This window comes from Cygnus olor, chromosome 5, assembly GCF_009769625.2.
Source record: "Cygnus olor isolate bCygOlo1 chromosome 5, bCygOlo1.pri.v2, whole genome shotgun sequence".
NCBI classification, from domain to species: Eukaryota; Metazoa; Chordata; class Aves; order Anseriformes; family Anatidae; genus Cygnus; species Cygnus olor.
In genome coordinates this window covers 43,278,462-43,296,353 of record NC_049173.1, presented here as the reverse complement: position 1 = coordinate 43,296,353, position 17,892 = coordinate 43,278,462, and the positions used below count along the sequence as shown (strand labels likewise).

The window sequence follows — 17,892 nt, the reverse complement described above, 5'->3', positions numbered from 1 at the left end:
GCTTGTTAATGAGAAGCTCAACATGAACCAGCAATGTGCACTTGCAGCCCAGATAGTCAACCATATCATGGGCCACATTAAATAGAAACGTGGCCAGCATGCTGAGGGAGGTGATTCTTCCCCTCTACTCTACTCTCATGAGACCCCCACCTAGAGTACTGCATTCAGCTCTGGGGACCCCAACAAAAGAAGGACATGGACCTACTGGAACAAGTCCAGGAGATGTCTACAAGGATGATCAGAGAGCTGGAGCACCTCTCCTATGAAGACAGGCTGAGGATGTTGGGGTTGTTCAGCCCGGAGAAGAGAAGACTGCAGGGAGACCTAATAGCAGCCTTCCGGTACCTAAAGGGGGCCTACAGGAAAGCTGGAGAAGAACACTTTAGCGGGGAGTGTAGTGACAGGACAAAGGGTAATGGCTTTAAACTGAAAGAGGATAGATGTAGATTAGATATTCAGAAGAAGTTCTTTACTATGACGGTAGTGGTGCACTAGAACAGGTTGCCCAGAGAAGCTGTGGATGCCCCATCCCTCAAAGCGTTCAAGGTCAGGTTAGATGGGCTTTGAGCAACCTGGTCTAGTGGGAGGTGTCCCTGCCCATGGCAGGGGGGTTGGAACTGTATGATCTTTAAGGTCCCTTCCAACCCAATTCATTCTATGATTATATGAAATGGGTTTTAATACTGTTATACAATTTAAAGTGCCTACCTGAGGCCAAATCCATCTGATCCTTAAAAAAATCTCATACAATACATTCTGTTTTCACAACAGTGTATATTAAGAAAAAATAATTTTAAATACTATTAAGTGAAAATGGCAATTTAAATGAAACTTCTTGTGGTAGGAACAGCATAGAGATTTTTTTATTTTTTTTTTCACATACGTATTACTTTCTGTTAATTTCTGTAAACACATTTCTTTTGGAACAATAAAATATACTCTCCTAATCATTGTCAAATTCTCTTGAACTTGTCACCGCACTAAAATTTGTGAGCATACACTAGGAGAATTTATAGGTAGGTTGCATACAGTAATAATACAAACATATTCTGTTATATAGGAGTCATGAGCAGCGAATGGGACCTCTCAATACCATTAAAATGCATGATAATTAAAAATAAGTATTCCAAGAAGTAAGTCCAATGGGAAAAAGTTCGTAATTTGTTACAGATTCTAAGGTCATTTTTAACAAATTCCAACAAACTTAAATCATTTCAGCTCTCTAGGGAACATACATCTTTGAAGTATCACTGAAGCATGTAATCTGGCTTTTCTTTTGCTCATAATCTCCCCCAGCCTTGAAATGTCCCCTATGTTCATATTATGAAAAGAGAGGTAGAAGTACTAATATGGATATCCATATGTATTCAAACAATTTGGGGAGATTTTTGTTGCCTTGACAGCAAACGAGCTGGACAGACTAAGCCAGGAAATGTGTCCCTGAACCTTCACTCCTCTCTGTCGAGGAAATATAATTAATCACTGGACAAGTCTCCAATCACTTTGTAAAGCTGAAAGCAGAATTTTCAAGTGAAATAGAAAGTTAAATAATAATTAATGCTTTCATAAATTTTACATTTAAAACTTTAAAACAAAAATCTGCAAATTAAATTTGGTTACTTTTCTCCAAATTTAACTCCTCTATCTGTATTTTTAATTTAGTCTTGCTCTATGAAATTTATACAAGCTAATTAATGTATTTTGAATTAGGACTTCTGATACCAATATTTAAATGTTCATATTTATTATTGACATTGACATTTTCCCTTATTTACTTTGTGAAATGATTATCCAGTATCATTTTTATTGTGTATCATCTTTATGATGTTGAGTTCACTTCAGCAAATTCAGGGTTTAAGGGTTTCTGACTCAACACAAAAAGACAAAACTGTGACCTCACAAGAAACAGATTTCCATAGGCTTTTTCCAGTTGATAGCAATATCATAGTCAGCTAAAGACTAGGGGTTGCACTCCAGAGAGTATGATGAAAGCTTTCCTTTTGTCTTTGAGCTTCTTTATAGAGATAGGTACTAGAATCTAGCACAGACAAAATCCTGTGTCAAAAAAAAAAAATGTGGGGAAAAGACAGGGACATGTCTTGCCTCATAGGAAAGTAGTGGGATCTCTGACTTGTTTTTAGCTAAAGTATGGAAGAAAGGTGTTTAAGTCTTCTAAAAAATCCCCTTCTCTTTTTCTGGTGTTCTCAAGAGTTTAGGAAGAGATGCCCAGGCCTCCAGGTGAGGTGAAAGGAAGGAATCTTCCATAATGCCATTTCATTTAATCAGTCCAGAAAAGCAAATCGAGATCATCACCTCTATTTGAAAGCCAAGATTTTCCTGGCTGGGATGTTTGGGATCTTTGTATAGAAAGGTTCTCCAGAGTTCAAGATGAATAGAAGGAAGACTGAGCTATCTCAGTCTAATTCTTCATGCACTCCACCACTCCAGATGCCCTTTAGTATACCCTCTCGTTCATCATCTATCCTGTTCATGTAAACCATGATCTTAGTATCAAAGCCTCCAGCCTCTTCCACTAATCACTGCTGCAGGCTCATCATTCCCAACCTGTACTTTCTACAAGAGTGCTCCAAGAAACAAACTATCCAAATATCAAAAATAATTTTGTATTTGAATCTCTTGATCTTAAGTTCAAGATTAAAAAAAAAAAAAAAGGTCTTACATCAACCTTTCAATTAATCAGTGCCGACCAATTAAAGTTAGCTTCCAGTTTAATCACCCAGATAGAAGTACCATACTCTGCAATGACATGTATGTGACTAATCCTTTTAAATTGCATGTGCAAGGCTAATTTTCTCCCATATAACTCTCACCTCTGACAAAAGCAGATAGCACCAACATGCCTATAAGTTAGATGCAACCTCTGATAGGAAGGGTTCAATTTAGTGGTACAGGATTTGTACCTCTGGTTCAGTGATCACAGTACGTCCTTTTAAGACAACAAGCTACTGAGCAACTGACTACCTTCTAAGCTTCTTTTCACCCTTTCTGTACATCACTTTGGTGAATGTGTATGTACCGTTCTAGAGATAAAAGCCTTACATGAATAGCAATTACAAGTTGGTGCCCTGAAGGTAATAGGCATAGCGCACTAGCTGTAGAAAGTAGAAGTAATTGAGTTTAGTGATGGGACCATTAGAGTACAGGTTGGGTTCCTAGAATACTACAAGTTTTGAAAGATCCTGTTGGGTTTATGGATTTTTTTTTTGGTGCAATTTGGGGAAATTTAAGGCTCCAATAATCTAAATTAGGATCACATAAAATCCCAGTGAGGAAAGCAGTTTCATGGAAATTTATATGGAAACAAAGATTCTAAAGAATACAAAGGAGAAATCTTTTAAGCAGAAAGACCTTACCATATAAAGCTATGCTGTAATTTTCAGTGCAAGTATGTATGCTTGTTCTTGAAATCTTCTCTTCTGGATAGCTACCAAAAACTTGACATGGTAAAGACACAATATCTCATTGAATATCAACGTTTGGGACCATCAAATAGTTGATGTTTTCAATCAGAAAACAAAATCTGACAATTTATATATTTTTATGTAATTTGCAGTATCTATTAATCTTTATTTGAGTTATGATTTTTTTTCTAATATAATAAACATGAAAAATTGAAAAGCAAGCTGCAAGTAGATATCAGGCAGCAGAGATATTTGGGGAAATTAAACAAAATGCATGTGTATGTTTATGTACGGGTATGTTATGTATATTTGTGTAAAAGAGAGAGGAGAAATAGAGTTCTAACGTTTCTTTGTTACATTCTTCTGTCCAACTGTATAAGCAATTCTCTGAGGAGGTTTCTATATGAAAAGTTTGTTTCTGGTTTTGTTATGTTGCTGCAGTAGCAGAGGTAGAAATCTAGCAGAAATTGACTAATGTCCAGAATTAACAGACAATATTTTTTACATTTTAACACTCCTGTGGGGTCAATTAACGTCTTATTTTAGAATGAGTGTACTGGTTAATGACAGTCTTTGAACATTAGCATTAACACTACTGTCCTAAACCACTGCCATTAGCCTGCAATGCAGCAAATTGTTGACAGCTATAACAAAGCATCAGATCCTGCTGCCTTGGAAGCTCAGGATTCTGAAATGCTCTCTGCTAACGTATAGTTAAGCAAATACTATTTCTTCTTAATATTGTTACTCACTTAAAGCAATAAGAAAAATCAGTTGGTCATCTGGAATTGATTGTCTCAAATTGTTTTAAACATTATCTGAGAAATCTGCTTACTTGTCAAATATTTGAAGCTATTTGTATTTAATTGGAGTCTATGATCCATGAATGTGTGAAAAAGTAAATGATTTCTGTGCCACAAAAGAGGTCTTTTGTCACAAGATAGCAAATATGGTTAGATGACATGTTGCTACATCCTTACCTCATTTCAACTGCTGTTTCACTGCACTGTATGTATGAAGTGTATAATATTTGCTGTATATCTGCTGATTTTCAGCTCTAAATTAATGTAATCTGCAGATCTGCATTGCAGTCATATTATGAATCCAATTCAACTGATGGGTATTCCAACAGAAGGTTGGTCTTTCACCTTTATAGTTATATAAATTGAATCTTGGTTTTATATGGGAGCATCATTGCTTTAAAAGTTGTAACCAGTGTGAATCAAAACATCGGTTCACTAGCTAGCTTTCATGGCTAATAGTTGCATGTGCATTGGCCTCCAAAACCATTCAAATATAACATTAATATCTTTAAAAATAGTGTACTTCATGAGAAGTAATTTTCCGCCACATTCAATTACAGAAGCTGCTCAAAGATAAAATCTTATAAAGATTGTTGTTCTGAACTGATGGAACTCTATCATTTAATTTAGATTCTCCCTTCCCTTCCCTTCCCTTCCCTTCCCTTCCTTCCCTTCCCTTCCCTTCCCTTCCTTCCTCCCTTCCCTTCCCTTCCCTTCCCTCCTTCCCTTCCCTCCTTCCCTTCCCTTCCCTTCCTTCCCTTCCCTTCCCTTCCCTTCCCTTCCCTTCCCTTCCCTTCCCTTCCCTTCCCTTCCCTTCCCTCCCTCCCCTCCCCTCCCCTCCCCTCCCCTCCCTCCCCTCCCCTCCCCTTCCCTTCCAATACGCTGTCAGATAGCAATGCTGCCATAAGTAGCAGTCCTTGACCTCCTTCTCTGCCTGACAGCTTATTCTTACCCTGCTTTGCTTCCTCTCTTGGGCTAACAGAAATGTTTGTGCTACTGCTAATTGTACTGGATCAGGGAACCAATCAGAGGAAAAAACTGCCTTTTTTCCCTCCAGATTAATTTGACTTGGATCAGGTTCTCAGTGTAGTTCACTAAAGCATTGCATGAGGAGGAAAAGCTTGTTGGTCTATGGGAAAGGAAGACCTGCTTTCTCTGGTGAAAATGCTAAGTTCATGTCACATAAGTATTACATTAAACTTTGGTTCTGGAGTTATCAGGATTTTGTCTTACTCTGCTATTCACATACAGAGAAATTTGAAACCTTATGTTTGCACCTACCCCTTTGATTTTTTGATTTAACTTTTGAAAGGTTTTTTTTTTTTTTTTTTTTTGTGGGGGGGGGGGGGGGTGGGGTGTGTCACTGGTTATTCCCTCCCCATCCGCACCCCAGCTACCCATTCTATCTTTACTTAAGAGGTATAGGTATGAGGTCTATTATTCACAGTTTACATTTGTTGTACAAGCAAGCAAAGAAAAGGTGTGCGATCTCATGACATTGGCTCAGCAATTTTTACAGCTCTGACAGAGAATGTCTCTGCTCTGATGGAAGCCTTCTTTTAACTCCATGCCTGAAATTACTCTAAGCATTACAACATCATTACAACCTTGGATTTGAATATAGGCCTTTGCTGTAATTTCTAACATCGTCTTATAGAAATCTCTGGGAAGCATATAAAAGCTGAAGTATAAAGCTGAAGCATAAAGCTGACGTATCAGTATTCTTAAATGGGTAAAACTGGGAGTGTTAAGCAACCTAACATTGGTTTAAATTACAGTAGTAAAAGTAATGGTTGAAGCTATTATTACAACACTTTAGTGAAAACTTTGAACTGGTTGTGCAGTATTTAATATACTATTGTTCATTCACTCAAAAAAAATATCTGATTTAGGGTTGAAAAAGTACAAGTCTTCTGTTTCTGTTAGAGGTACTATTTGAATAAGAATCATGATTAGTTGAAATTTTAATTTAAGATCAGACTGAAACTGACTTTCAGATTCTGAAATTTTCCAAGGTTTTTGCACATTATCTTGGTAATATAAGATAACTCTTGGATGTTATCTGTTCTTGAAGAATATATGTTCTTTGGGAAACAAACTCCACAAGAGGAGGTGCCTTTGTAACAGTTCGGGTAAACCTGCCAGTTCTTAAGACCATTTCAGGTCTCAAGAAAAAACGAAACAAGCAAACAAACAAAACAAAGAAACCAACCCATCAATCCAGGAATCTGCTTTTAATTTCAACAGAATTGTTTGAATATGAACACATTTAATACATTTTTTTTTTTGGAACTAAGAGGTTAAAATAGTTCATATTTAACATGTTCTTCTTTGTACTACATCTTTAATTTCAGTAGAACATAAGTAGCAGAAATGAGGATGAAGGTCCTAAACTAAATTAATACTAAAGGGACTATTCACCATCAGATGTTAGGAACATCATGTCTATCTTTCAGTACTTAGAACTGGAAAAAAGACACATTTATATCCTTTCATAAGAACATGCACTTTTATAAAAAGCAATCCAACTGCATCATAGTGGAATTTCACCTTCAGTGAGGTAAAGTCAATGTAATTTTAAATTTGGTTTTAAATTTGTAGCTCATTTTAAAGGTGTTTTATGAACATCTGTATACACAGTCAGTAATGAAAAGATAAAATCATGAAAGTATCATGAAAACAGTATTTAAGATTTTTTGGAGTGTTGCTGATTAATACACCTGGACTTTTATGTCAAGACAAGACAATATTGTCAAGACTATTTTGGAGGTTTCCAGTTTATTTTCAAGATATAGAATATTATTTCATTGTTTTGTCATAGTTGTTTCTTTGTTTTAGTAAGAATTTATTTCTCTTCATTCATGTTTGACTTACTATCTTTTAATTTTCCTCCTCTCAGCAAAATTTAATAGCAAATCTATGATCCAAAGCCTTTCTCTTGACTGGCCTGGATGGAAGAAAGCTAGAAATTTGTAGGGAATGAGCTGACTAGCTTGTTTTCTGTCCATTGTTATCAATATGAAATGAAATAATTGATAACAATTTTATGAAATGTTTAATATGTTGGTTTGAGCAGCATATCCTACAAACAAGGAACAGAATTAACAGCACCTGTGAAGAGAATATGAGTTTTTTTTGCAGTGAACCCATGAATTGCTTATAATAAACAAGGGCTTTCAGTGTTAATGTTAATTATAGAAATTTAACACCTGAATTAAACACCTGGCATCACAGAGGACTCTCTTTTCATTTCTGAAATTCAGTTTTATTATTAAACCAGTTTCCTTAATATATTAATGCATACCGTAAAAATAAACAAGCGCATCCAGTTTCAAAACTGCTTGCATCTGCCAGCATGTATTAAGTATCACAAAAAACTTAACTTTTAAAAACACGTGATTAGTACTACTGCTAATTAACTAAACAAATACTACTACTACTAATAATAATATATTAAAAAAAAAAAAGATGCTACTATGCTACCGACTTCTCACAGACAAACTTTCTTAAATGTTCAATTGTTCTCATAAATAAAGGTATGATCGTCCGAATGGATTGGAGATTAATCCAAACACTAAAAACATTCAATTTAGGGAGGAGGACAGAAACTGAAATAACACACTAATATGTTGACTCATCATCACAGATAAGATAGAGCTTAGCTCTTAAGCTAATTGTCAATAACCCTTATATTAAGGATAAAAAGAAATGGTAATGATTTTAACTGCCTTTTCAGATAACTTCCAGCCATGTTGGAACATGTCCATAGGTTTTTTGCAAAGAAAGTACATGTAACCCCAAGCAGCGTTACAGGTTGGGAGATGAGTGTGGAAAGCTTCCTAGCCGTGAAGGACTTGGGAGTATGGGTTGATAGTCAACTGAATATGAGCCAGCATGTGCTCAGGTGGCCAAGAAGGCCAACCAGCATTCTGCTTGTATAAAGAACAGTGTAGCCAGCAGGAGTAGGGAAAGTGATTGTCACCCTGTACTGGGCTCTGGTAAGGCCACACCTCAAGTATTGTGTTTCAGTTTGGGCCCCTCACTACAGAAGGACAATCGAGGTGCTTGAGTGTGTCAAGAGAAGGGCAACGAAGCTGGTGAGGGGTCTGGAGAACAAGTTTTACAAGGAGCGGCTGTGGGAGCTGGGGTTGTATAGCCTTGAGGGTCATGGGCCACCTTATCGCTCTCTATAGGTACCTTAATGGAGGATGTAGCAAGGTGGGGATTGGCCTGTTTTCCCACATACCCGGTGACAGGACGAGGGGGAATGGGCTAAAGTTGCACCAGGAGGTTTAGGTTGGATACTAGGAAAAACTTCTTTACCGAAAGGGTTGTTAGGCATTGGAATGGGCTGCCCAGGGAAGTGTTTGAGTCACCATCCCTGGAGGTCTTTAAAAGATGTTTAGATGTAGAGTTTAGTGATATGGTTTAGTGGAGGACTTGTTAGTTTTAGGTCAGAGGTTGGACTAGGTGATCTTGGAGGTCTCTTCCAACCTAGATGATTCTGTGTGATTCTGTGATTCTTTGATTCTGTAATCTGAACAAAAGGACAAAAGGAGCTGACCTCTTCAGTCAGGGCTGGCAGAGTTTGAAAGGACTTGAGAATCATTCCATGAAGTTTGACACACTTAGGTAAGCGGGTTATTAGTGCAATGCTAACAGACTTGGAAGAAATGAGAACTGAGGAGAATCATTGCTAAATGCATGATATAGAATATGTGCTTGAAAATATACAAACAATGTTTTTCAACTGCTTGGTCATTTTACTAGTTTAACTGTTTCTTCCTTGTTTTCTTATGTTAGCTGTCAGACATATATATCATATATATATATATATATACTTTTTTTTTTCCTAAGACAGATTAGTTTGCATAGTAGTATTTTATATCTAGAATATTTTACATTGCAGTTATAGTAAATGAAGCTTCATAATTGTTATGGATCCAAATTTATTAATTGCAAATATTGCAAAAGTTCAGAGTAAAACAGAAAATTGCATGCACATAAGATGTAATGTATTCAATTGTAAAAAATCATTTATGAAACTAACTTTATTATTATTATTATTATTTGGTAGTTCTTAATTTTCCCAGTTTTAATAAACCACATCTTTGTAGTAATAACTGGCAGCTGTTCAGAAGATGTTGCTGTCAAGTAGAATAGTAAGAAAAATCTAACTTCTTTTCATAAACAGTGACAAAAGCTTGACACTTTAATTTTTCAGTCTCTGAACTGTCCTTTTCCTGTAGCAGTTTTGGGGATTCCCCTCCTTCCATACTGAAGCTCTTAAAGCTAGTTGTTTTCTCAATAAATCAAAAGTGAGGTAGGTGTAAAGTAGATAAGTCTAAGAACTCTCTTATAGTATGAAACTATAAGAACTAGAAGAAACTATGACTATGAAACAAGTATTGAATCTAATATTAACTTTACACAATATATTTACTTCATTAGTGATAAGTTGTTTATTTGAAAAGCTTTCTTTAAGAGAGATTTATTGCATGAAATAAAAGGCTAAGGAAGATAGAAAGCCAAGCAAATCTAATGGAAATATTCTGATATTTCAGAGTCTGCAGAAGAAACGCTGAGTGGCTTGATATAGTTCAAAATGAATGAGTCCAAAAATTTGTGGATGTATAAGATGAGCTGGTTTTATATCAACAATCCTGCATGACAGTCTGGTAAATTCAGCATCACTGTAAGTGTCTTTTCAAAACAAAAATCTTGCATTTCAGAAAGTCTTACTCCAACTAAGTAGCTCTTTGCTTTTTCAGTCATAAATGATCAATGTGTAAGCCTGTCACTGTTCTTCTGAAAGCTCTGCATTTGAACATAAGTAATCACAGTGCTTTATAAGATACTAACTATAAGGACACTGTTGCATGTAGGAAGCAAAAGGAAGGATCTTCTCTAAAGAAAGGCTAGAGAATGACTAAAGTTTGAAGACATAAATGAGGTTTCTTTTTGAAAACTCAAGGGACATTAAAATTCAGACTTAAGAATCCTGATAGTACAAGCTATTATGTATGGTCACCTACTGTGAATATGTCTTCTCAATAAGTGGAATGTGTGACTTCTCACTGAGTTTCCACTCCTTTCTAATAGTCTTCAAGTTTGCTTAGGTTCATTTGTGAGAACACTGTATGAGTGTTATGTTTTATGAGATGATTTCAAAATTTATTTTAAGGTTTGTGTGGGTCTCTAAGTATTTTTTGTTGTTGCAGCATGGTTGACTGAAGAAAACCTACTTTCTGAATCCTGGAATTTACATATTAATGCCATTCTTATGTTGATATAGAGGAGTTGTTATTGGGAGGTTTTCACCACATGAAGGATTGTTATGAGTTATGTGGTTATATTAGTGGAAAACTAGAGTTTTCTGCATATTGCGAGTACCTTTCTTGGGGTGATTGTAACCTCTAAGGTCACCAATCAGAGTATTCTGTAAGTTCTGTTCATGCTTGCTTGCTATTAAAGGATTAACAACAACAACAGCAAAGACAAAAACAACAACAACATTGTTCTTCTCCTAACAGGCTGATTTATTTGTGCGAAAGAGAGGTAATTACAGTGGTAAACATGCTTTTGGTTTATAGACATAATCTGAATGCTGAAACTAGGAGAAAGGACTTTAGCTTTGAATCAACCTGGTGCATGACTGTTTCCATACCTTCCACTAATAAATTCCATACTTTTCCAGGATTCAAAAAGAGACTTGTGAATTTCCTTCTTTAATAGAGCAATCCAGTAGAATATTAGAAAGCCAGTGAAGAATTACTTGAAAAACTCTTGATGAATGTAAGTGAAAAACAGAACAATAATGTATTTTTTTATAAAAGAAATCTTGCTTATGTCTATAAAATTTGAAAAGAGCTAGCAAAAGGCAGAAACTAGTAAAGAAGCTAAAACAACACTGGAGAGATGATAAAATCCAGGAGCAGGTGAATGAATAGGGGGCTGATTGGTTTTGAAATGAGAAGCTCAGATGACATGGTTAGAAATTACAAGGTATATAAAATGTAGTGCAGCTTTATGTAGGCTGAAGATAAGCATGGTAATAGCATGGGGAAAGGAATTTTAAAAGAAGTGGTAAGATTTAGCTTTCTTTGTTCTATTGTAAAAATATACAATAACTATTTTCAAGTGCAATCGTATGGGCAGGAAGAGCTAAATCTTACCTCTCTTATGACATTGTTCTACAAAATATGGGAAATAGATTTTTTTTTCTTTTTTACTTCAAATAGGTGCAATTTCTATTTTTTTTCTTTTCAAAAACATAAAGACAAAAGGTCACCGCTGATGTTACTAGATGTATTACATTCATTTTATAGACATTGTGCTTAACTTTGGGAACTTTCTGATTGTTTATATGAAACGCATAAAAATACAAGTTTGAAGTTTGGAAATATCAACATCAGTGTTTGTAGACTGAAACAGGAATAGATGATGTGTTTTGAAACCCACTTTCCAAGTAGCTATCAGTTTATGGTAATATAGAGAGAACTTTAAATTACAGCTATTTTTGGTGTATCTGTCAGTAGGATTAGGAAAATACCTTATTTTTAATAAAAATAATATTGTAGTTAATCGGTATAATACTGAACAAAATTTACTGGGGAAACAAAAAACCAATATTGTTCCTAAACATTCCCTTTTTCTTGCTTTGGCTGGCTGACTGACTGTCAGAGTAAGAAGATACCTGTATGGAAATATGGTAAACCTAAAACCAGAAAAAAATTTAAGTGATTGTTCTATTATGATGGTGTAGATTTAATTAAAGGAATTTATAAACCAATCTAAATTTATTCTGGTGACAAAAATTATACTAAAATAGCAAGAATGGTATTTCAAGTGAATCTCTTTCTGGTTAATATTTTTACTACTAAACAGTGGAATGAAAATGTTAAATAGTAAATTGGTGGACTATTTTCTGGGGAGGGAAGGAGAGTTCTGAGCACGGATGCTGACAGCATGAGAGTTAAAAAGATTTTGAAAAATTGATAGCCTATCCTGTAGATGGTGTTCAAGCATATATAAAAGCATATAAATGTGTATGCATTAAATAAATATAAAAAGAGAAAAGAAAACCATGCAAAATCAGGACTGGAAACATTTGTTTAGGTAGCTGTTCTTCAATAAAGTATTTGGAGCTTTTAAATGGATAGCATTTGTTCAATTTGTGTGGTCTTAGCTCTAAGCTATGCTTCTTTAAGGAGAGGAATTGTAGTAGATGAAACTCTGGGATGAGCTGGAGCTTCTTCTTTCCCTGTAGAACAACTGAGCACTCTAGAGGGTTCTAGAGATTGCAAGATCAGAAATGCAAACCTGCCTGGCAAAGACTCAGTGGCTAGGAGGCTATTATGCATTTATCTATCTATATATATATAGATATATATATATATATGTAAAAAAATATATACATTATAAATATTTATATATGCTTTTATATATGTATATATTCTCTCTTATCTAGCCACTTCAGAAAGTTTTCTTATGTTTTCTCTAGTTAGGAAGCTCAACTCTAATAAATCTCTATTTTTAATTTGCCCTTTTAAAAATTGTTGTTAAAAGACTGACTTTTCACTAAAAAGAAAAGTTATTTTACTTTGAAAGTTTATGAATTTTACCTAAAAGTGAACACTAATTTGGAAATTTGGTTTGATTTTGTTGTTACTTACTGTGTTTTCTTAATTTGGGGGATAAAGAATTTTACCTTTTGTTCTGCTTTTCTGCAAAATTTAGCATAATTTATCCTGGCCCAGGCTTAGTACCAAAAAGTGCTATAGTGATGTGAATGACAGTTTCTTTCTAAAGCAGTATTATTTTGCCTTCATCTTCCCATGTCTTCTGCACCTCTTATTTAGCTGAAGTTTTTGGTTTTGTTTTTTTTTTCTTATTTTCTCGCTCTTGATACTGTACCTCACCTGCTCTATTGTTTGAGTATTTCCATTGCAACAGTGTGGTCCTTTGCAATGCTCCAATTGTCATCTTCCATTCAGCTGGCAGCCAGGCAATTTTTGTGATGGTGATGTTTGCAAACATTTGTATGAAATTGGAGTGAATTTTCTGTTGTATGGGATCATGTCAACAACCCTTTTATTTGTCATATCCATAAGCAGCTTTATATTCCCACAATTATTTAGAGGATTTTTTCCTTTACATGTATCCTTATTTGCATATCTGTGGTTAAAACACCAAAGAGAGAGGGAATATTATTTGTCTAATCTCAATAAACATATATACTCAGAAAGAAGTTTTAGGCTGAAAACTCTGTAAAACTGATGAAGAGAGGTAAAATTAGAGTGTCATGTTCACAAAAAAGATAGATACAACTTAAAGTGCTGAAATACATATAATGGCTTAACATTGAAGTTGAGAGAACAATCTAGATTATCCAATTGCTTATTATTTCTGAAATCTCAAGCAGTTCACACTTGTAATGAGAAATATTTTGACTGTTAATACGTGAGTATTCACTTCGGAAGTCCTTTGGCATCTGATGTTATGATTATAAACCTTGGAGTCACGGAGTCTATCCCCTCACAGTCACGGGAAAGCATGAATTGTTACCCTGCACACTTCTGTGCAATGTACTACTGTATACCATGCTTTTTATTACCTTATAAATCCAAGTTACAGATCAATTCCCAACAAGCTATATTAAAGTCACAACCAACATGGAAAAATACAATGTACCTCAGGACAATACAAAGATAATATTTTAATTTCTGACTGCAGTAGCTCTGCCATTTTTATCTAATCCTTTTTATAATTTATCAAATTCCATCTGTTTCGCAAACTAAAGGCAAAAAAAAAAAAGGCAAGCTGAAAAAAATGTTAATCTTGCAGACAATGGTATTTTATTCATCATTTACAGGAAGACCATTTTAAATTATTCAAACTCTAATTGTAAAAATAATCCCAAATAGAAACATGGAGGTTCTGCTGAACAGCCAGTTGAGAAAATTGCAGTGCACCCCTTTAGTAAATAAATCTTTAATATGAGAATAATAGATGTTTTTAAATAGGTTACCCCACAGTGGTAGAATCTCCCTCACTGGAAATATTCAAGACTTGGCTTGACAGGGACCTGGAAAACCTAATCTGAGGCCCTGCTTTCAAAACCAGGCTGGACAAGATGGCCTTCCAAGGTTCTGTTTAAATCTAGATTTATCAATGAATCTATTATTTTAAAAACGGTAAAGGACTACAACTTTTTCTTTGGAAAATATTAAAATCAAAAGCTAGTCTCTTCCTGGAAATATACATTTTCAATTTGCAATTAACTTCTGCAGTAGCCAGTCGTCCACTTAAAGGTGCAAAGGACAATGGATATCCTTTAGAATGTTTACCTGCCATTAAACACTTCATGCCATGTGAAAAGAGGTTTATCATTTCTTCTCAGGATGTTGCATCCTCTTAGTAATGAAATGTTTTCAATTAATTTACTGTCAAGTTTCACCAAAGGAAGCAAAAAACTAGGTGAGATACTCACAGAATCACAGAATCGTCTGGGTTGGAAGAGACCTCCAAGATCACCAAGTCCAACCTCTTACCTAATACTGACAAGTCCTCCACTAAACCATATCACTACTCAGAAGGAATGATTTTGTTTACTGCAGGTGTGCATGTAAAGAATATTATGATTGCTTTCAACTTTTTTTGGATGGGAGGAGAGAAGTTTGCTCTTTCTGACTTATAAACCCAGTTATCTTACAGGACACATGTGGGAGATAGAAGGCAGTACAGTAAGCATCCAGAGAGCTGATCTTTACACATTTTTTTAGGAGGACGAGAGGTCTCACAGGGAATGTGTAATGGTCAGTACTGAAAAGCTCAACTAGCTCATTAGAGAGAAAAAACATATACCAAAGATGAAGATTTTTAATAATGTTCTTTAGCAGCAACAAATTAAAAATGCAAATGCAAAAACAATCTCATATTATTTTACCTACTGTACATTTTGAAATTGTCTTCATGGATCACTAGGCTATTTAATGGCCTTTCACCCCTGAGGCCACAATTCAAATTAAAACTGTGTAAACTTTGAGAAGTAGCCTACACCAAATTATGTTTTGAATTTGTATTAAATTTGTATAACCTTGGAGATCTCCCTCTATGAGATCAACATACAAAATAATTAGACTAGACAACAAAGTTTTCACACATGAGACCTTTTTGCCTTATCAATACAGATTATCCCCTTTAGTAAATAAAGAATTGTTCCCCATATAACATGAGAAATACCCCATACAATTGCCCTGCAAAGAATACCGGAGAAAAGGGATAGGAGGTGTGAACTCTGTTTTGTTAATTAAGTCTACCTGAGAAGTCTTATTCCACAACACTATTTGAAAGACAAATTAAGTTAGTTTCTTTTGCTGTTTAGTAGGATTCTTCTATGTGCACAGGATGAGGTGGGGAAGCAAAACTGTTAACAGCTTTCTTCGAAACAGTTTTCAAATCCACCACATTTTTCTCAGATTGTTTGCTCATCTGACAGATGGATCATTTCCTTAACAACACATTTTTTTTTGACAGTGATCTACCTGAAAACCATATTTCTTTATCTAAGGTGGGTGTTTTAGAATGAAAAATAATCACACACACACGGACATACGCCCCACTCTATGTACTTTGTGGTAAGAGTATGTTCTTTTTTCTAGTTCAATTGTGCTTGTTTACTGTGTCTTATGTTGCTATCTCTCTTCTGCAATCTTGCATGTAAGTCACTGAGGGCAGCCCTATGCTAAAATAGATTTTGCTTCCGGGAACACAATGGCGAGGGCTCCCTCATTATGTTTTTATAACATCAGGATTCAGCATGAGGTGCAATGCATCATCTCTATGTCACATCATATTACTACACAGAACCTCAGCGGAGCTCATAAATATGCTCTTTCAGATAAATATTGCTCTTGGTAGCAATCCCACTCCTTACTGGAGCGTTGCCCTAAACATAGATCCTTCTTTTGATTTTCCATACCGTTTAGATATTACTCCTATAGGTTTTCTAATCAAAATGAGATCAGATGAGTAATACCTGTAGAAAATACCCAATGGTACAAATAAAGCAGTAATCCCAACTGGTCCCAGCACAGGGAGAATGATAGTGAATGCCCCATACAGGATCTGTGAGAAAACATGACTAGATCTTACTCCAGAATTCTCAATACAACATGATCTTTACAAATAGTACAAAATTTACTGATGGTAGTTGTTACCAATGCTTTGTGATTGATAAGTCCTTTGTCCTAGACAGTAACTGGTAGAGGTTTTCATTTGTTTGTTTATTTCCTGATGGTTGTCACTAAGCTACGTAACTTCCTTAAAAAAATAATAAATAAATAGATAAATAATAAAATCAAATGAAAACAGCATAACTCTTATTCACTACTGCATGATTCTTTCCTATAGTCCCAGTCACATATCCAGAAGAGAATAGTAAAGCATAGCAAATGATAGATAGTAAAGCATAGCAAATGATAGAAACATGCAGAAGGAGATGATCTTGAACAAAAGAGATGAGAAAGCTGGAGAAGAAGTCACAGAAACAGGAAAAAACATACCAGGCTACAACATTAGCAGGTTTTATGTTGCATTAGAAAAACTACAGTCTATATGAATCGACTTTAAAGACTACTTTTTACCCTTCATTTTGAGAAGTCTTTTTTTTTTTTTTTTTTTTTTCCCACTGGATACCTTCATGAATTATTTCTCCACACTATGTCCACAAAACTTGCCACTGTTTAATAGTTCTTTCTTTGTTGTACAGCCTTGTTACTCAGGCTTTCTGAGGCTGTGAAAGCAACAACAATCCAACATTGACTACAGATATTAAGTATATCATTTGCAGTTCTTTCCAAACTAGAGAGAAGTGCTTTCACAAGTGTTTTCAAAACTATGTTTTCTCACAGGTAAGCTGTGACTGCCTGGGTATTTTTCAAATTGAAAATATAACTCTGATTTATAAGTTGGCCATTTCCATTTGTAATTTCTCCCACAGCACAGACTAATAAATAATAATAATAATAATAATAATAATAATAATAATAATAATAATAATAATAATAATAATAATAAACTAGCAGTAATACAAAGGGCATAAAGGCATCAAACCAATCAGTCAAATAAGGTAAAGGTACAGATGGCGTTATCTGAATCTAAGGATCTCCTTCATCCCTCCAAAAGAGCAAAATTGTGGGTGGACACCAGAGAGACAAAGACTAGAATATTTTTCTGTAGGCTGTGGGCAATCTGATCTCTTAATCCAGCTGCTATTGATATGTGCATGTTATGCTAATTACTTAAGTAAATTATTTCATGGTTATATTTACTTTATGACTTTTATTCTGAGCTTTGGCTTTCAGTATGATAAGATAATAACAAATCTAAAGGTCACTTCTTATTTAAAGGGCTTTGATCATGAAAATCTCAAGCAACAGAAATTTTCTGATCACATATGTAGAAGTTCTTTGACAACTTCAATCTGTGGTTATAATGCATGAATGACTTTCATCTTGTATACTCTCATTGCCTTTTATTGAAAAGTGTAATTTAAATACTTAAAAATTTTGAAGCATAATTCAAGGAGTACTTTCAGCAAATGTGATTTTCATTGCCCCATTTTCTATGGAGAAACTAAAGACTTGAATATTAACACCAGCAAA

At 34.9% G+C, this 17,892-nt stretch overlaps 1 long non-coding RNA gene across 1 annotated transcript; it reads right to left on the bottom strand.

Moving 5' to 3' along the window:
- Positions 1–244: 244 nt before the first annotated feature.
- On the bottom strand, positions 245–8,371 carry LOC121071167. Its single transcript, XR_005820411.1, has 3 exons — positions 8,022–8,371; positions 2,958–2,963; positions 245–255 (listed from the first exon to the last, which is right to left on the bottom strand). It is a non-coding gene; the product is annotated as an uncharacterized LOC121071167 (long non-coding RNA).
- Between the last annotated feature and the right edge of the window lie 9,521 nt (positions 8,372–17,892).